At 39.7% G+C, this 18,025-nt stretch overlaps 1 non-coding gene across 1 annotated transcript; it reads right to left on the minus strand.

The window, feature by feature from the left end:
- Window positions 1-3,958: 3,958 nt before the first annotated feature.
- On the minus strand, window positions 3,959-4,065 carry LOC141650549 (small nucleolar RNA R71). The gene has a single exon (XR_012546574.1). It is a non-coding gene; the product is annotated as a small nucleolar RNA R71 (small nucleolar RNA).
- Between the last annotated feature and the right edge of the window lie 13,960 nt (window positions 4,066-18,025).

Here is an 18,025-nt window from a genome sequence, read left to right on the forward strand (position 1 = left end):
AAGAATTGTAAGACATAAATCAACTTGATTCCATCACAACTACAATTGTTTGTATGACTCATTATTGTGATTATACTATGTTTTCCTTATGAACCCATGACAACCAAGTATTTTTAGTCAATTGTTTACATCTCTTATTTACATACTTGTCTTGTTCTTAATTTTTTTACATTTTCATTGTAGTAGTTTAGCTTACAAATCAAACCCAAATTGTGACACAGACATAGCTACTTGCATTAGATAACTATTTGGTAAACCGTCCATTGGGATCCGACCTCTACTTACTCCTTTACTAAGTAGTTTGTTGAGTTTATAAATATGGTTTTATGTGGTTGCTTTAACAACGAGTTCTAGCCACACCAAAATGGCGCCGTTGCCGGGGACGGTGTATTGTTGAATTGTTATCTTTTATTTCTTTTTATTTTTGTCTTCCATTACCTTGGGGAAACCACTTCCTCAAGGGATTTCTTACCTTTTCTTCTTAGTTTATATTGCAAGATGGACTTTATAAATTATTGTATAGAGGACCATGTGATCACTTCCCTCATCAAAGATCCCTTGGAAGCATTATCGGCCTTAGAAGCAAGTGAGGCCAAAGATAGTCATTGGGAGATGGAGGTAGATCTCTTGGAGACCGCTCTAGCCAACAAGGAACTTAATTATGAGCAATCAATGAAGGTGGAAAGGATTATCAATAAACCACCTCATGAAAGTAAGGTGGAAAGTGAGGTACAATATCCATCCTTAAAACCCCTTCCCCCAGATTTAATGTATGCTACCTTTATGAGTCAAAGATCAAACCCGCGATTGTTAATGAGAAGCTTGATGAAGGTCAATTAAATGATTTGCTTGATGTGTTAAAGAAATATAAAAAGGCTATAGGTTATAGTCTAGATGATCTTAAGGGTATAAGTCCCGAATTTTGCATGCATAGAATACATCTAGAAGATGATCATAGACATACCATTCAAGGTCAAATGAGACTAAACACTAACATGCAAGAAGTTGTAAAAGAAGAGGTTATGAAATTACTTGATGCGGGAATTATTTTTTCTATCTCAGACTCCTTGTGGATTAGCCCCGTTCAAGTGGTACCAAAGAAAGGAGGTACCACGGTGGTGAAAATGACAAGAATGAACTAATACCCACAAGAATAGTCACAGGGTGGCGAATGTGCATCGATTATCGTAAATTGAATTCCGCAACTAGAAAAGATCATTTCCCTCTCCCATTTATTGATCAAATTCTTGAGAGGCTTGCCTCTAACTCATTCTTTTGCTACCTTGATGGATACTTGAGATTTTTCCAAATCCCGATACATCCGGATGACCATCATAAAACCACCTTCACATGCCCTTATGGCACTTTTTCTTATAGAAGAATACCCTTCGGGCTATGCAATGCTCCCGCCACATTCCAACATTGTATGATGAGTGTCTTTTCCGATTACATAGAAACCATAATGGAAGTATTTATGGATGATTTTTGTATTTATGGAAAAGACTTTGAGTCATGTTTACGTAATTTCTCTCTTGTTGATGTGATCAATATTTGACCATATTTAGTCCCCGAATTAGCCTCGTTCCCATGCTTTTTAGTGCATATTTGGGTCATTTACTATCTTTAGTCCTTTGCTTTGCATATTCTTTGAGGTTTTGTTTCCTTGGTAGGAGAGGAGTGCAAACCTTGCGTTTTCATGGCAAAATAGAGCTAAATTGATCGAATCTATTGACCAAGCATCAAAGAGAAGACAAGACTAGAAGGCCTTTGTACATAATGTAGTAGATGGGCAATGATGAAGAAGATCCTTGCATCCCCGACAAAATCCCGGAGGCTTCTTGGAAGAAGAAAAGAAGAAAAGGAAGCTGAGCCAGGATCCGCTCGTCCTACCACTCGGGACGCCCGTCCAGCAGCCTCCCAGGACGCTCATCCAAGCCGCCCAGACGCCCGTCCAGCAGCTCCCCAATCCGCCTTGGACGCTCGGATTCTACTCCAGAGGGACACGTCCTCTTCTTCCCTCCATTAAAGATACGCATATTTTTGGAAGACTAGCTAAAAGAAGACCCGCATCTTTTCTTGAGAGAAGCGATTCCTCAAGGACTTAATCGTCATTTAAGCCCTTAGCAACCCTAATTTATGCACCTAATCCCACTATAAATACCCCATTAGTCTAATTAGGTTATCATGCTCTTCTTATCAATCTTTAGTGTAGTTTATATCATTCTAATCTCTCCTTAATCTTGTAATCAACTTCTAATCAAATATTAATACAAATCTCATTTCCTTAATTTCTCTTTTGTTCATCTTTTATTTTGGGTAATTGAAGATTATTTGGGTTTATTGGGAGATTAACGACCTTCCATCAATCATCAAGTACTTCTTTTATTCTTTGCATTATTATTTTGGAATCATCATTAGGTATAACTTTCTTAATCCCTTTTTAATTATTGTTAATCATCTTCATTTATTCATCATGTTTTGCTTTGTTAATATGATTGATAACCTTGTTAACTTGATAATGAGTGAGTAGTTTCCTTAACTAGGGTTAATGGGTAATTAGGGGAAACCAACATGGGGGATGATTCATGCTTAATTTAATATGTTTTCATAATTTATTTGCTTGCTTGTTGTGATCTCAACTTATGTACATGTTATGATTGATGAAATGAAAGCCTATGAATCCTTGCATTTTGTACCCATCACTTACCATTTCAATGAGACTTGTAAGACATAAAACAACTCGAGTCTCATTAGACCATGCATATAGTTGAGTAGGGAGGATTAAGTCGACTTGTAGGTGTTGCACAATCTAATCGATTCGGCTCCGGGACCCAAACCTTCATAGGATTGTAAGATATAAACCAACTCGATCCTATCACAACAATAATTGCTTGCTTATAATTTGAGAATATGTTTGTATGATCAATTCCCATGAATCCCCTATGACCCCATGACACCCTAGTGCTTTTAGTCAATTGTTTACATCTCATTTTAGTCATTTTTCTTGTTTACTTTTATTGTTATTTAGTTTAGTGATCTTCTTATCTCAACCCAAATCGTGACACCCTAGACACCGCTACTTGCAATCGAAAACCCTACATCAATACCCGTCCCTTGGGATCCGACCTTTACTTGCCTCTTTACTAATAGTAGAGTTGTTTGTGAAGTTATAAATATTATTTTGGTCTAGGTGCTCCTAACGACAAGTAACCGAAATCTAAGCTCAAAGCGGACCGACCAAAAATGGTGCCGTTGCCGGGGACGGTGTTAACTTGATTTGATTTTCTTTGATTGTTATTAGTTGTGTCTTTCTTTTCCTTGGGGAAGTAAAGCTCCTCAAGGTTTGTTCTAATTGTTTTCGAGTTGTTTGATATTTTGCATGTCTAGAAGATCACAAGGTAACTTGTTACCCATTGATCACGAAATTGAAAGGACTTTGACAACCAATAGAAGACTTGCTAGGAATACTTTGAGAGGTATTGGTGAGGTTGTAGATATTCAACCAAATACTATTGAGTTCATCAACCCTTTTGCAAGAGAAAGTGAGGAGAACCCAACACAAAATCAATCACACAATCAACCCACAATGCCTAAATTTTCATCACATTCCGTACCAACCGAAGAGAACCTACCCATTGGTACTCCCACACCACAACACTTAACCGGAAATTTCATTGCAAAATCCGCATTTATCCAATTAGTCGAAAGAAGCCAATTTGGGGGGATGCCTAGTGAAGACCCTGATTCCCATATAGAAACTTTTTGTGACTATTGTGATGCGATTTCACAAACCGGAGTGACTCAAGACCAAATTCGATGGGTCTTATTTCCTTTCTCTCTAATTGGCACCGCAAAACAATGGTTGAAAAGCCTTGATAAAGCTACTCTTGGAATTGACTCTTGGAAGAAGTTGGCTCTAGCTTTCTACAAAAAATTCTACCCTCCGGAAAAGACTAACATGCTAAGAGCTCAAATTACGGGTTTTAAGCAAAGGGATGAAGAATCTTTGTATGAAGCTTGGGAGCGATTCAAAGAAATTTGTCGCTCATGTCCTCATCATGGACTTAGCGAGTGGTTCTTGGAACAACAATTTTGGAATTGTCTTTATGAAGACTCAAGAAACATTCTCAATATGGAATCAAATGGTATGTTCACCGAAGTTGACGATAATCAAACTTGGAACAAGATTGAGGAAATGACGATCCATAATTCACAATATAGTAGACCTCGGAAGGCTACTAGAAGAGGAAAGCATGAAGTAGACTCTATTACTCAATTGGGTGCTCAACTTAGTGCTCATATTGTTACCATCAACTTGAAGTTTGAGAAGGCTATGGCTAAACTTGAAGAAGCCTCAAAATCACCAAAGCATCATGTTAATGCCATGGTAGCATCTTCATCAATCCCAAGTGGGATATGTGAGAATTGTGGAACTTTGGGACATGACCAAAGTGAATGTAGGGGAACAAATGAACAAGTGAATGCTTTTCAAGAATACAAAAGTGGTACCCCTTATTCCAACTATTACAATGAAAACACCAAATTCCACCCAAATATCTCATACAAAAGCCAAAATGTTCAAAACCCTCAACCAACATACACCCCACCTCCCATGAGAAACCAAAACCAAAGACCCTTTTTCAACCAAAACCAAGGTTATCAAAATCAAACTCCATACAATCAACAAAATGACCAAGGTTTTGATGTTCAAAAAGCGGTCCTCCAAATGCAAAAGAATCAACAAGAATTTTTCACTCAAATGCAAAAAGATAGTCAAGCAAAAGACATCACCATCAACAACATCCTAGCCTACACAAGAATGTTGGAAACTCAAATGCCCCAACTAGCATCTTCAAACTCTCAAAGACAAAAGGGGCAATTACCACCTCAAAGTAATCCCTCAAGACATGAAACGGTCAGTGCCATTCACTTGAGGAGTGGTACGAGATATAAAGGACAAAGAAGCAAGTTGAGGATGAAGTTGTGGAAGCTAGTAACAAGGAAAGAATTGTGCAAAACTCTAGGGAAGAAGAACACACCAATCAAGAAGTTTCAAAGAAAAATGAAGAAAAGGCCAAGGAGAAGGAACCCATTGTGATTAGGCTTCCATTCCCGAGTCGTCAAGCTAAGCCTATGTTTGATGACCAACTTGGAAAATTCATGGAAATTGTGAAGAATTTAGAAGTCTCGATTCCTTTCATGGAATTGATCAATCACGTTCCGACATATGCAAAGTACATGAAGGACATCCTTACGAAGAAGAAATCAATCCGGAAGCTTGAGACTATTGCATTCACTAAGGTGAGTAGTTCCATCCTTCAGGGGAGTTCACCTCCAAAACTCAAGGATCCGGGAAGTTTCTCTATTCCATGCACTATTGGTGACACTACAATCAACAAAGCTTTATGTGACCTTGGGGCAAGTGTTAGTGTCATGCCATATTCGATTAGCAAGAGGCTAGGAATGGGAGAACTAAAATGTACCAACATCACGCTTCAAATGGCGGATAGATCAACAAAGACACCTTTAGGGGTATGGGAAGATGTTCCCGTGAGAATTGGAAAATTCTTCATCCCGGTGGATTTTTTCATTGTTGACATGGAAGAAGACTCCAACATTCCTATTATCTTAGGAAGACATTTCTTGCACACCGTGGGAGCAGTGATCGATGTAAAGCATGGAGAACTCACCCTTGAAGTGGGAGATGAAACCATCACTTTCAATCTTGATAAGACCATGAGAGCTCCCCGATTGCATGAGCCATGTTTTATGGTTGATCACTATAGCCGGAAGGATGATAGGAAGAAGTTGGAATTTCAATGGAAAAAGAAAGTGGATGATGCTCCATCAAAAGAGCAAGGAAATAGCAACAATGAGAGCTCGAAAAGCTCACCCATGACAAGTGAAGAAGATGGCCTCATTGGCCAAGACAAGAAAGAAAGAGAGTTGTCTCTATCAACTCAAGAAACTTTTAATGATCAAGTAGACGAAGTTTGCGGTCTTTGGGATGATAAGTTCGAAGGGATATTCAATCCCTATATTGGTAATGCTATGAACCAAGACCATCATCGAGAACAACAAGTGCCAAAATCTATTGAGGACCTTTATCATGATAATGAACAAGCTTTCGACTACTTCTTCAAGGTGTTGAGTAACATCAACAACACCTTGAACATGCCCCCTTGACATCTCACATTGGATGAGAGTTTGGTGGAGTCCTCCCTAAACCACCATTTGTAAATATTCTAACTCCCTAACTTATATTTCAATTATTACATTGCATTCTTTATCATTTTGGGTTTATTTTTGTGCCTTGATCAAGATATTCATCATTTTGATAGAAGTGAGGGAGGGACTTATGATTTTATTGATGTGTAGTGCTTTACCTTAGTGTGGGGATAGCAATTGCCTAGGCTATTCATGCCTTTGTAGTGCCCCTACAATGAAGAACACGTGAATTGAAGAATGAAAATGACATGGGTTACGAAGTACCCACGGATGGACCTGAATCCGTGTGGTCAAGGAGGAATCCGGGCGTCCAAACGGACAATCCGCTCGTCCTGAAGAACCCGAGCGTCCAAAGTCACCAGACGCTCATCTGGTAGAGCTGCAGAATACAAAAAACTGGTCTGTAAGAGAATCCGAGCGTCTCAGCTGAGAATCCGCTCGTCTCGTTTTGGACGGCCGTCCTTCATAAAAGACTCTCGTCTTTTTCAGTAGCAAAAGTCTGAGAATTTCTCTGTAAAGGAATCCAAGCGTCCCTCCAGAAAGACGCTCGTCCCTCCAGGAAGAATCCGCTCGTCTTAGAAGCAAGACGCTCATCCTGTGGCGTCCTTTCCTGGGTTATACATTGAAGAATCCGCCCGTCCTGATGCATGGTCCGCTCGTCCTCTGTTGCGTTTTCAAAAATAACGGTTCATTTTAAACCCCTTTTCTTCCATTCATTCTCATTTCTTCAACATACAAACACTACCTAAAAAAAAAACCCCAAAAACCCTCATCCTCTCCATCAACAAAACCAAATTTCCTCAACCAAATTCAATCAAATCAAATCCAAACTTTCTCACAACAAAAACTAATCACTCCTTTTGCAACAACAAGTGATTCAAACACCAAAATCTTCAACCTTTGAGTCGATTTTTAGGATATAAAAACAACATTCATCCTAAATCTATTTGGGTATCACTAAGAATTGAATATTTCAATCTTTCATTGGTGTAATCAAGCAAAGGAGAATGACAAGAACTAAAGGAGGTAACAAGGAACCCCCAAAGAAGACACTTTCCAAAAGGCAACAAGCTCTTCAAGCAAAACAATTGTCAAAGGCATTGGTAGTCCATGAGGCAAGGTTGGAGGTTCAACAAGGTCCCCCTATGGAAGCTACAATATCAACAACTCCGGTCATTGAACAATTATCCAATTATCCGGAGGTAACTTTCACTTCCGATTCTCATAGGGAGAAATTCATTCTCTTTGCTAAGAAAACCATCATGCCTACTAAGTTTATTTGTGAAGATGCATTGTCAAAATTGGGTATTCTTGAACAAACCAAAACCTTCTTTGAGTCTATGGGATTGGGTAAATTGTTTACAATGAAGGAATTGACATACCCCTCCCTCACCTTGGAATTTTTATGTTCTTTGAAAGTCACAAGGGTGGAGACTCGAACCAACATCGAGTTTCGTCTTGAAAATGTTGATAGACTCATAACTTATGGCGAATTGGGTAAGATATTAGGCCTTAGTGATAACCCGAAATATACAAAGACTCCTATCAAGTATGACCCCGCTCCTCTTTGGATGGCAATTTCCAGGAAGAAATTCGTGCGTTTTCATGATTGTCGTGCTCTCTTAGTCCACCATCCGGGCATTTGAGTATGGCATAAGGTCATTGGGAATACTTTGATAGCTAGAAATGGCATAAATCATCTTACCAAACTCGATTGTATTCTTCTTGAGTCGGTCTTGAACATTGGGAGGGAATTTACCAAGCCATACAGTGCTCTAAGACTTTTGGTTGAACGATGGCTTAATGTCGATTGTGGCAAAGAAGGCACCGCCTATATTGTAAATGGAGGACTAGTTACCCATTTGGCTAAGCATTTTAACCGGGATTTCAACAAAAACAACACCTATGTGTCGGTTAAAGGAGGCCATCTTGTTGATATGGACACCATGATTCACAAGTTCAAGTGGGTCAAGCACGACACTCTTGACGACAAATATGGGTGGTTAACCAATGAAGCTAGATCTTTCACCTTGCCTTCCAAAATTTTACGATTGAATGTTCACCGACCGAACTACCTTCTCCCACTCTCCGAAGAGACCGAGTATATCATTAAACAACAAAGAGGCAAAATTGCCGAGCCCTCCTCCTTCATTCTCACCCCACCTTACCCATTTGAATACCAAGAGTTCAAACTCAAGGATGTCGAAGTGGGAAATGATTACTTCACACTACTCATGAGGGAAATGCACAAGCAAGCTTACAATGATAGAGTGGATGCTTACAAGGCCTAATATCCGCCCCTCCTACATCTAGCTAGGCAAGGACTTCTTGATCCGTCATGTCCTTTGCCTAGTTGGACGGATAGGGAAGTATTCTTTCCTAGCATTCTTAGTGGTAGTAGACTGAGTGGAGAAGAGATGGTTGTTGAAGAGGGTGGTGTTCAAGAAGAGGTTCAAGAAGAGGTTCAAGAAGAAGCCCAAGAAGAGGAAGAGGAAAGTGAGGAAGAACAAGCAAGTGAAAGTGAGAGTGGACACGATTCCACATCTATGGAAGTTGATGATACCTCAAGAAAGGAGGATGATGATGATGATGATACGATGGGTGAAGATTAGCAAACTTTGGAGGCTCCTACATTCTTACACCTCCATTATGGTTTGTCTACTTCCCTTGTTTTTATTTTATCTTCATCATTTATTTTGTGGAGTCCTAGCAACATTGGAGGACTAACACCTTGGCTTCATTAAGAAGTTCTTTATCCTTGTTCCCAACTTGTAAAATCCAAAATGACAATCTTTAGTTTCATGCATTGCATTCCATGTTCATAAACTCCCCCGAAATTCAAGACATTAGAAATAATGTCTATTTTGGTTTGGCGAAGTCCATGCATATGCATCGGGAGCTAATTTAAATTATGCTCTCCGCCATAACAAAAACACATGCATCATGTAGTGTAGCTTAGTATAATTTGCATTTAGCTTATAATTCATGCATATTCATTGTATAATTTTCTATCGTATTGGCCATTGAGGACAATGCCCGTACTAGTGTGGAGATGGGAAATTCTAACTTGAATTTTATTCAAAATCCAAAAAAATCAAAAATTTCGAAAAATCCAAAAAAATTGAAAAATTGAAAAAATCAAAAACATGTTCATTCCTTTTTAGTGTAGACTTGTATATATTATTTTGTATATATTGTGTTTGTTCATCCTTGTTCACATTGATTGACTATGCCACATCCGAGACATGAGGATATTGAAGACCGCATGGTATGATCTTTCCAAACTCCTTTTTCCTCTTTATGTTAATGACTATGTGGCTTTATTTTGATTGATGCGGTAAAAACAATGTGAATTTAGGACTTGCATTTAGGTTATTTGGCATATTAGTTGGTAGAAGCATATGCATTAGGATGTATAAATGTTAGTTGCATCATGGCATGTAGTTTGCATGTTAGAAAAATTTTGCGAAACCGTCTATTTGGAAAGCATGACAAGTGTATATAGGCCCTAGTAGATGCTTTTTCTTCTTAAAACTTTGCTTGTTAGAATACTTGTAAAAAACCCTAGGATGTGTCATGCTAGTATCCATTGACCCATTGATTAAGGCCTAGTCAAGAGTACCTTGTGGTGTGATAACTCCTTGGCTACCGTTTATTCCAAGGTGACCCTTGAAACCATGCAACCATCATCCATATTCTACCACATTTTGTCATCAAAGGGAATGGGCACAAAAAATTGTTCAAGATTTGAGTTCGAGAATTGAAATGAAAGTAAAAAAAGTTTGCAATCGCATCAAAAGAAAAGAGGAGTAACAAAAATGAAAAAACTCCTATGCTTCAAATATAAGGCACCCTCGTTACTAATTGGGGTGACTTTAAAAATATTCAAAAGAAAATGTAAAAAGTTGAAAAGTTATCAAGTATTGAAATGCCAAAAATCAAAAGAAATGGTAAAAAAAAAAGTGTTCTCAAATGTCAAATTCCACAAGAAATTGGGGGGAAAAATAACAACAAAAAGCAAACTCCCAAATGAAACTCAATTACTATTGATCCCTTTATCCATCATATCCATTTTTGTGCATGGTAGAGAGGGGACGACCCTTCTTCTTGTCTAGGCAAGAGGGGAAATTCCGCGATCCTCCAGTGTTTCTAACACCATAGGGAGTCTACTATTGACAAAAGCATTTAACGATTGAGGAGAAAGGTACCCTAGCTTGACACAACTTGGAGGTGATTTATTGGTATCCTTCTAGGCTTAGTAGTTTGAAGAAACCATATCTATGAAGGAGTGTGTACCCTTGAATTGCTTCCCCTTTAGATAATTTCCGCCACTTAGATGAGGAAAGTGGCTATTCTTTTGTAGATGCATCCATTAATTGTTTTTGTGTGCTTAATGATTGGATGTGTCGCCATTTTGGCAAGACCCACCTTGCCTTGTAAGAAGGCATCCTACCTCATGGTTGTCTTGTTGTGAGTTGAAGGGGCGGAGTGAGACCCGCTAATTGTCTCATGTCGGCTATATTAGTAGGATAGTTTAAATAAGGGTCCTAGTTTTGTCACCTCATTACTCGGGACGAGCAAAGGTTCGGTTTTGGGATATTTGATGTGATCAATATTTGAGCATATTAGTCCCCGAATTAGCCTCGTTCCCATGCTTTTTAGTGCATATTTGGGTCATTTACTATATTTAGTCCTTTGCTTTGCATATTCTTTGAGGTTTTGTTTCCTTGGTAGGAGAGGAGTGAAAACCATGCATTTTCATGGCAAAATAGAGCTAAATTGATCGAATCTAATGACCAAGCATCAAAGAGAAGACAAGACTAGAAGGCCTTTGTACATAATGTAGCAGATGGGCAATGATGAAGAAGATCCTTGCATCCCCGACAAAATCCCGGAGGATTGTTGGAAGAAGAAAAGAAGAAAAGGAAGCTGAGCCTCCCAAGACGCTCGTCCAAGCCGCCCAGACGCCCGTCCAGCAGCTCCCCAATCCGCCCGTCCCGACCCTTGGATGCTCGGATTCTACTCCAGAGAGGGACACATCATCTTCTTCCCTCCATTAAAGATGCCCATATTTTTGGAAGACTAGCTAAAAGGAGACCCGCATCTTTTCTTGAGAGGAGCGATTCCTTAAGGACTTAATCTTCATTTAAGACCTTAGCAACCCTAATTTGTGCACCTAATCCCCACTATAAATACCCCATGAGTCTAATTAGGTTATCATGCTCTTATTATCAATCTTTAGTGTAGTTTATATCATTCTAATCTCTCCTTAATCTTATAATCAACTTCTAATCAAATATTAATACAAATCTCATTTCCTTAATTTCTCTTTTGTTCATCTTTTATTTTGGGTAATTGAAGATTATTTGGGTTTATTGGGAGATTAACGACCTTTCATCAATCATCAAGTACTTCTTTTATTCTTTGCATTATTATTTTGGAATCATCATTAGGTATAAGTCTCTTAATCCCTTTTTAATTATTGTTAATCATCTTCATTTATTCATCATGTTTTGCTTAGTTAATATGATTGACAACCTTGTTAACTTGATAATGAGTGAGTAGTTTACTTAACTAGGGTTAATGGGTAATTAGGGGAAACCAACATGGGGGATGATTCATGCTTAATTTAATATGTTTTCATAATTTATTTGCTTGCTTGTTGTGATCTCAACTTATGCACATGTTATGTTTGATGAAATGCGAGCCTATGAATCCTTGCATTTTTTACCCATCACTTACCTTTTCAATGAGACTTGTAAGAAATAAACCAACTCGAGTCTCATTAGACCATGCATATAGTTGAGTAGGGAGGATTAAGTCGACTTGTAGGTGTTGGACAATCTAATCAATTCGGCTCCGGGACCCAAACCTTCCTAGGATTGTAAGATATAAACCAACTCGATCCTATCACAATAATAATTGCTTGCTTATAATTTGAGAATATGTTTGTATGATCAATTCCCATGAATCCCCCATGACCCCATGACACCCTAGTGCTTTTAATCAATTGTTTACATCTCATTTTAGTCATCATGCTTGTTTACTTTTATTGTTATTTAGTTTAGTGATCTTCTTATCTCAACCCAAATCGTGACACCCCTAGACACCGCTACTTGCAATCGAAAATCCTACATCAATACCCGTCCCTTGTGATCCGACCTTTACTTGCCTCTTTACTAATAGTAGAGTTGTTTGTGAAGTTATAAATATTGTTTTGGTCAAGGTGCTCCTAACGACAAGTAACCGAAATCTAAGCTCAAAGCGGACCGACCACTTGTCTCACAAAAATGTGAAAATATGAGGCTTGTACTAAATTGAGAGAAGTGTCACTTTATGGTCAATGAACGTATTGTCTTAGGTTATTTGATTTTGGAAAAGGGCATCGAGGTGGATAAAGCCAAAGTTGAGGTGATAGAGAAGTTGCCTCCACCCGTAACGTCAAAGGGGTGAGGAGCTTTCTCGGTCATGCAGGGTTTTACCGTCGTTTTATAAAAGATTTTTCGAAAATTGCAAAACCCCTTACTTAACGTTTGCTTAATGATGCCTCATTCCATTTTACTCACGAGTATGTTGAAGCATTTAATAGGATCAATAAAGCTCTAATCTCGGCACCAATCATACAACCACCAAATTGGGAGTTCCCATTCAAGATAATGTGTGATGCTGTAACACGCCCATCTACCAAGGAGCCTTTACAAGACCTTCCCTAGAAGATACGGGCATTACCATCTCGGTTGCCCGAGAAATAGTATATCATAACGTCAGTAAAAGAACTATTACACTTTATTATAAGCTTTAACTCAATAAAAGAAAGGTACAAATAATGAATAAAACAACTATGGTGAGACTACTCCGTGCCAAGACTCGGTGGAAGGCTCGTCCCTCCAACGCACCCAGATAGGCTCCACATATCAACACATGCTAAGACTGACTGCTCACCATAGTATATCACCGCAGACACATAACAAGAAAGAAAACACAACAAAACTACACAAGGTCAATAACTGAAGATCAACATACAACACAAGGTAAAAAACACACACACCAATCTCTAACTCAAATAATCCATCAATCACCTGACTAACCCGAAGGTAAAGTCCTGCCGGATTACCAATGGCAACCAGTAATCTACACTGCCAGTGGGGAGTGCAGCCTTACCACCTAAGCTCCAGTCAACACCATAGAGCGAATAACCCATGTCCATTAATGTGCACATCCCCCTTGTGATGGGAACCAGAAGAGGCGAATCAAGGGCGTGAAGCCATTACGGACAATGACTCCACTCAGCCAGGGACGCACCCCGCACACAAACACAACAATACGATTACGCAATCAGAGATACCACACACCACACATGATACCCAATTAACAATATTGAGTAGAAAAACCTACCTTTGGCAATCAGCAACCAACATCGTATACATCCATATAAAGGCAAGCAACCACCATTCACACCTATCACAACCAGTAGGAAAACCCCTATTTCTAACAACCATAACCATAAGGAAACCTGGGTATGTTGATGATGACTTACCAATGCTCGACATTTCGGCGACAAGACTGCAACCCGACTGAAGTCTCCGTCCCCAGGTGTCTCCAAGTGTGAGGGATCTCAAAAGGTTGAAGGATGGCGAGGGAGAAGGTGTGTCGTCAACTAGGTTTGGGGAGAAATGAAAAAGAAAACTGATTTGGGTTTATGACTCACGACTTTTATACTTACGCTGAACTCGCCATACTCGATCAAGTATATAACTTACTCGATGGAGTGGCCTCTACTCGATCGAGTCACTAGACTACTCGATCGATTACCCTATACTAGACTGAGTTCCCACATCCCAAAGGTTACTATGACGCAAGGCCAAAAGAGTAAAAGGTTCCCAGAGGTCTAACATATGTCTAAGGTCAATCAACAGACGGTCAATGAGTCCCTAACATGGCGGATATTACAGATGCAAGTAACTATGCCGTTGGTGCGGGTTTAGGCCAACGGGATGGGAAAGCTCTTCATGCCATATATTATGTGACCAAGTGTAACACCCCCATACTCCAAGTGCCTTACCAGGACCACTCAGGTATAAAGATGTTACCATCTCGGTTCCCCGAGCAATGATAGTCATAAGACAATAACAAAACAACATTTAAATAGTATAAGTTTAGTGAAAGAATATAATCCAAAACCAAATGCCTAAAATACGGGTTACATGTTCTCAAAACAACTATCTCATCAACTAAATAAAATGTCTGACAAACTATTCAAGCTACAGCGGAAGACTCTATCATCTGAAGGTGACACATCCCAGCTAGCCCATATATCTCGACTCATACCTGCTCAACAACTGCTCACCATCCCCGAATGGATCACCACAGTTTTTAAAACAATAAACGGGGTCAGTACTAATCACACAATTCATATAACTCAATCAACACAACAAACAACACAGCTCAATCGTCACAGATGTACTCCGAACTCCATCACCAACTCCACAATACTGACTACACACTAAAGTGTGTAGCCCTGCCAGAGTACCCATCGCAATAGGTTACTCCTTGCCGCCAGTGGGGGACCGCAGCCGTTCCCACCTAAGCCCCGGTCATCTCTGTCGAGCAATAAACCCAAATCCATTAATGTGCACATCCCTTCTGTGGCGGGTTCCACAGAAGGCGAATAATGGGCGTGAAGCCACTCCCGCAAGTGACTCCACTCAGCCAAGGATGCACCCCGAAGAACACAGACAGATACAATCAATCACACCTACTAAACAGCAATCAAAACCAATAACCGTCACAATACTCGTATGATAACAATCAACAATCACAAATCACCACCAACACATTATAGGACTAATACTGAGTAGGGAAACCCTACCTGGAATGCAATACTGATCGGGACGATCTCAACAAATTTGTTATCAAAAAGCCTCCTCTACGAATCCTCCTCCTAACATAACATCACATATATCACTAACCGCAAAAAACTAACACAATTCCCCAATTCCCAAAATTAGGGTTTAACAATACTTAATTAAATATAACAAATTCGGTACGTAGATCTTACCCTCGACGCAAGGATCACAACGATGTAAAGAAAGATGAATTCCGACCTTCCAAGCTCCGGGATTTGTCAATAATGCGATGAATGCGAAGTACGTAGGTTGAAATCTCTTTTTCAAAGTAATTAGGTTTGTAAAAGCGTATTTTGAAAGTGACGGAAGTGTTTATAAATTAATTCACATTATTAACAAAACCCGACAAAACATAACCCGTAAACCGGGCTACTTGATCGAGTACCAAGGCTACTCGATCGAGTACCCTACAGGTCAGAAACTATTTTAAATCGCAAAACTCCCTTACTCGACAGAGTAAGGCCCACTCGATAGAGTACCCAGAGACTCATAAAACCGTAGTATTACACCAAGACTCTTGATGCTACTCAAGTCAATTACGACACCATGGAAAAAGAGTTCCTTGCCATAGTCTATACGTTGGAAAAATTCCGATATTAACTTTTTGGATCTAAAGTGATAGTATTTTCGAAGCACCGTGCCCTTAGACATCTCTTGGTGAAGAAGGAATCAAAACCTCACTTGCTAAGGTGGATTTTGTTACTTCAAGAATTTGATTTAGAAATAAGGGACAAGAAAGGAGCGGAGAATGTGGTTGCGGATCACTTATCGAGAATCTAGTTTGACACCAATGAGGATAATACACCAATAAATGACTCTTTCCTCGATGATGTTTTGATGTCTATCCATACCCGATTAGAAGTGCAACCCACACCGTGGTTTGCCGACTTGGCCAATTACATTGTTGGAGGAGTCCTCCCACCGGGTTTGAATAATCAACAAAGGAAACAGTTCCTCTTTGAAGTGAAAATATACTTTTGGGATGACCCGAGCTTGTACAAAGAGTGTAGTGATGGCTTGTACCAAAAATGTGTGCCACAATGGGAAGTCCAAGGACTCTTTGAAGGTTGCCATTCATCCCCATATGAAGGGCACCATGGAGATAGAAGAACGGTTGCAAATTTTTTGCAATCGGGGTTCTATTGGCACACAATGTTTGAAGATGCCCAAGTGTTTATACTTCAATGTGATCCTTGCCAAAGAACGGGGAATATATCTTGGAGGAATGAGATGCCACAACGAGGAATATTGGAAGTTGAGATCTTTGATGTGTGGGGAATCGACTACCAAGGTCCATTCATATCCTCCTAAGGCAATAAGTACATTCTCGTTGCCGTTGACTACGTGTCTAAATGGGTAGAAGCAATTGCTACCCCCACCGATGATGCAAAGGTGATGACTAAGCTCTTTAAGAAGGTAATATTCCCAATATTTGGAGTTGCTAGAGCCCTAATAAGTGATGGTGGAACACATTTCCATGAAAAGAAACTTGCATCCCTCTTAACAAAATACGGAGTTCAATATAGAACCGGCTTGGGATACCATCCCCAAATAAGCGGTCAAGTTGAAGTTTCAAATAGAGAGATCAAGCAAAATCTTGAGAAGGTGGTTAACAAGTCTCATAAAGATTGGGTCATGAAAAGCTTGACAACTCGCTTTGGGCTTATAGGACAGCTTATAAGACACCCATAGGAGCATCACCCTATAAGTTGATCTATGGCAAGGCATGCCACTTACCAATAGAGCTAGAATACAAAGGCTCTTGGGTAATCAAACCTCTTAATCTCGATCCCAAGTTAAGTGGGGAGAAGAGGATCTTCCAAATCCAAGAGTGAGAGGAATTCTGACTTCACTCATATGAAAATATGAATATCTATAAGGAGCGCACTAAAATGCTCCATGGCAAGAGGATCAAACAAAAAGCCCATAAGGGAGATAAAGTCCTCCTATTCAACACTCTAGGTATAGATTCTTCCACAAAAAGTTGAACTCAAGGTGGTCGGGCCCTTTTGTGATCACCGATGTTGGGAAATATGGCGATTTCGAGATAGTGTCAGATAACGGTGATAGATTCAAACTTAATGACCAAAGGATCAAGCTTTAAATTGGAGGAGAGTTTGGTGGAGTCCTCTCTAAACTACCATTTGTAAATATACTAACCTCTTAACCTGCATTCGTTTAAGTTCGTGCATTTAGTTTTTGCATTGCATTTGTGTGCTTTGTTCAAACATTTTTCTGACATGAGAACAAGTGAGGGAGGGTTATTAATTTTTTGTCAAGTGTGTAGAATACGAAAATCAAGTGTGGGGACGCATAAATCTAGGCTAAACGAGCCTATGGAGTACTAACCCATGCTAGGAAGTTAGAGTAAGGAAGATTTGACAAGCTAAGGGAAGAGCCCCCACGAGTTGGCCTCAACTCGTGGGACTTGGAGCCATAAGGGAAGAAAGAATGAACTGTGTCGTCGAGCTCGTGGGAGCTGTCTCCAGCTCGGGCGAGCTCACCAGTGAAGATATTTTCCTTGCCATCTAACGCATAGGAGTTGAACCCAGCTCGGGCGATCTACGACCCCTACCCTGCTCAGCTGTGAGGAAAAATTGTCTTGCTGCCCAGCTCGCCCGATCCCTACCCTGCTCGGGCGAGCTCCCATATATGCCCCCAGAAATCACGTGAACTTCTCCCTTCCTTCCCCATTCTTACAACAAACTTTAAAACACAATAACCCAAAAAAAACATAACCCTTCTCTCACAATAACACTCAAAAACGTAAACCTTACATCAAAGAACATCAACAAATAAATTCCCCATCCAACCAAAACCTAGGGTTTGATACTACCCAAAGGGAGACATCAAGGAGTAAAGTTCTAGGCTTTTAAAGGAGGATATGAAAG

The sequence above is a fragment of the Silene latifolia genome, chromosome 3 (assembly GCF_048544455.1).
Source record: "Silene latifolia isolate original U9 population chromosome 3, ASM4854445v1, whole genome shotgun sequence".
Lineage (NCBI taxonomy): Eukaryota > Viridiplantae > Streptophyta > Magnoliopsida > Caryophyllales > Caryophyllaceae > Silene > Silene latifolia.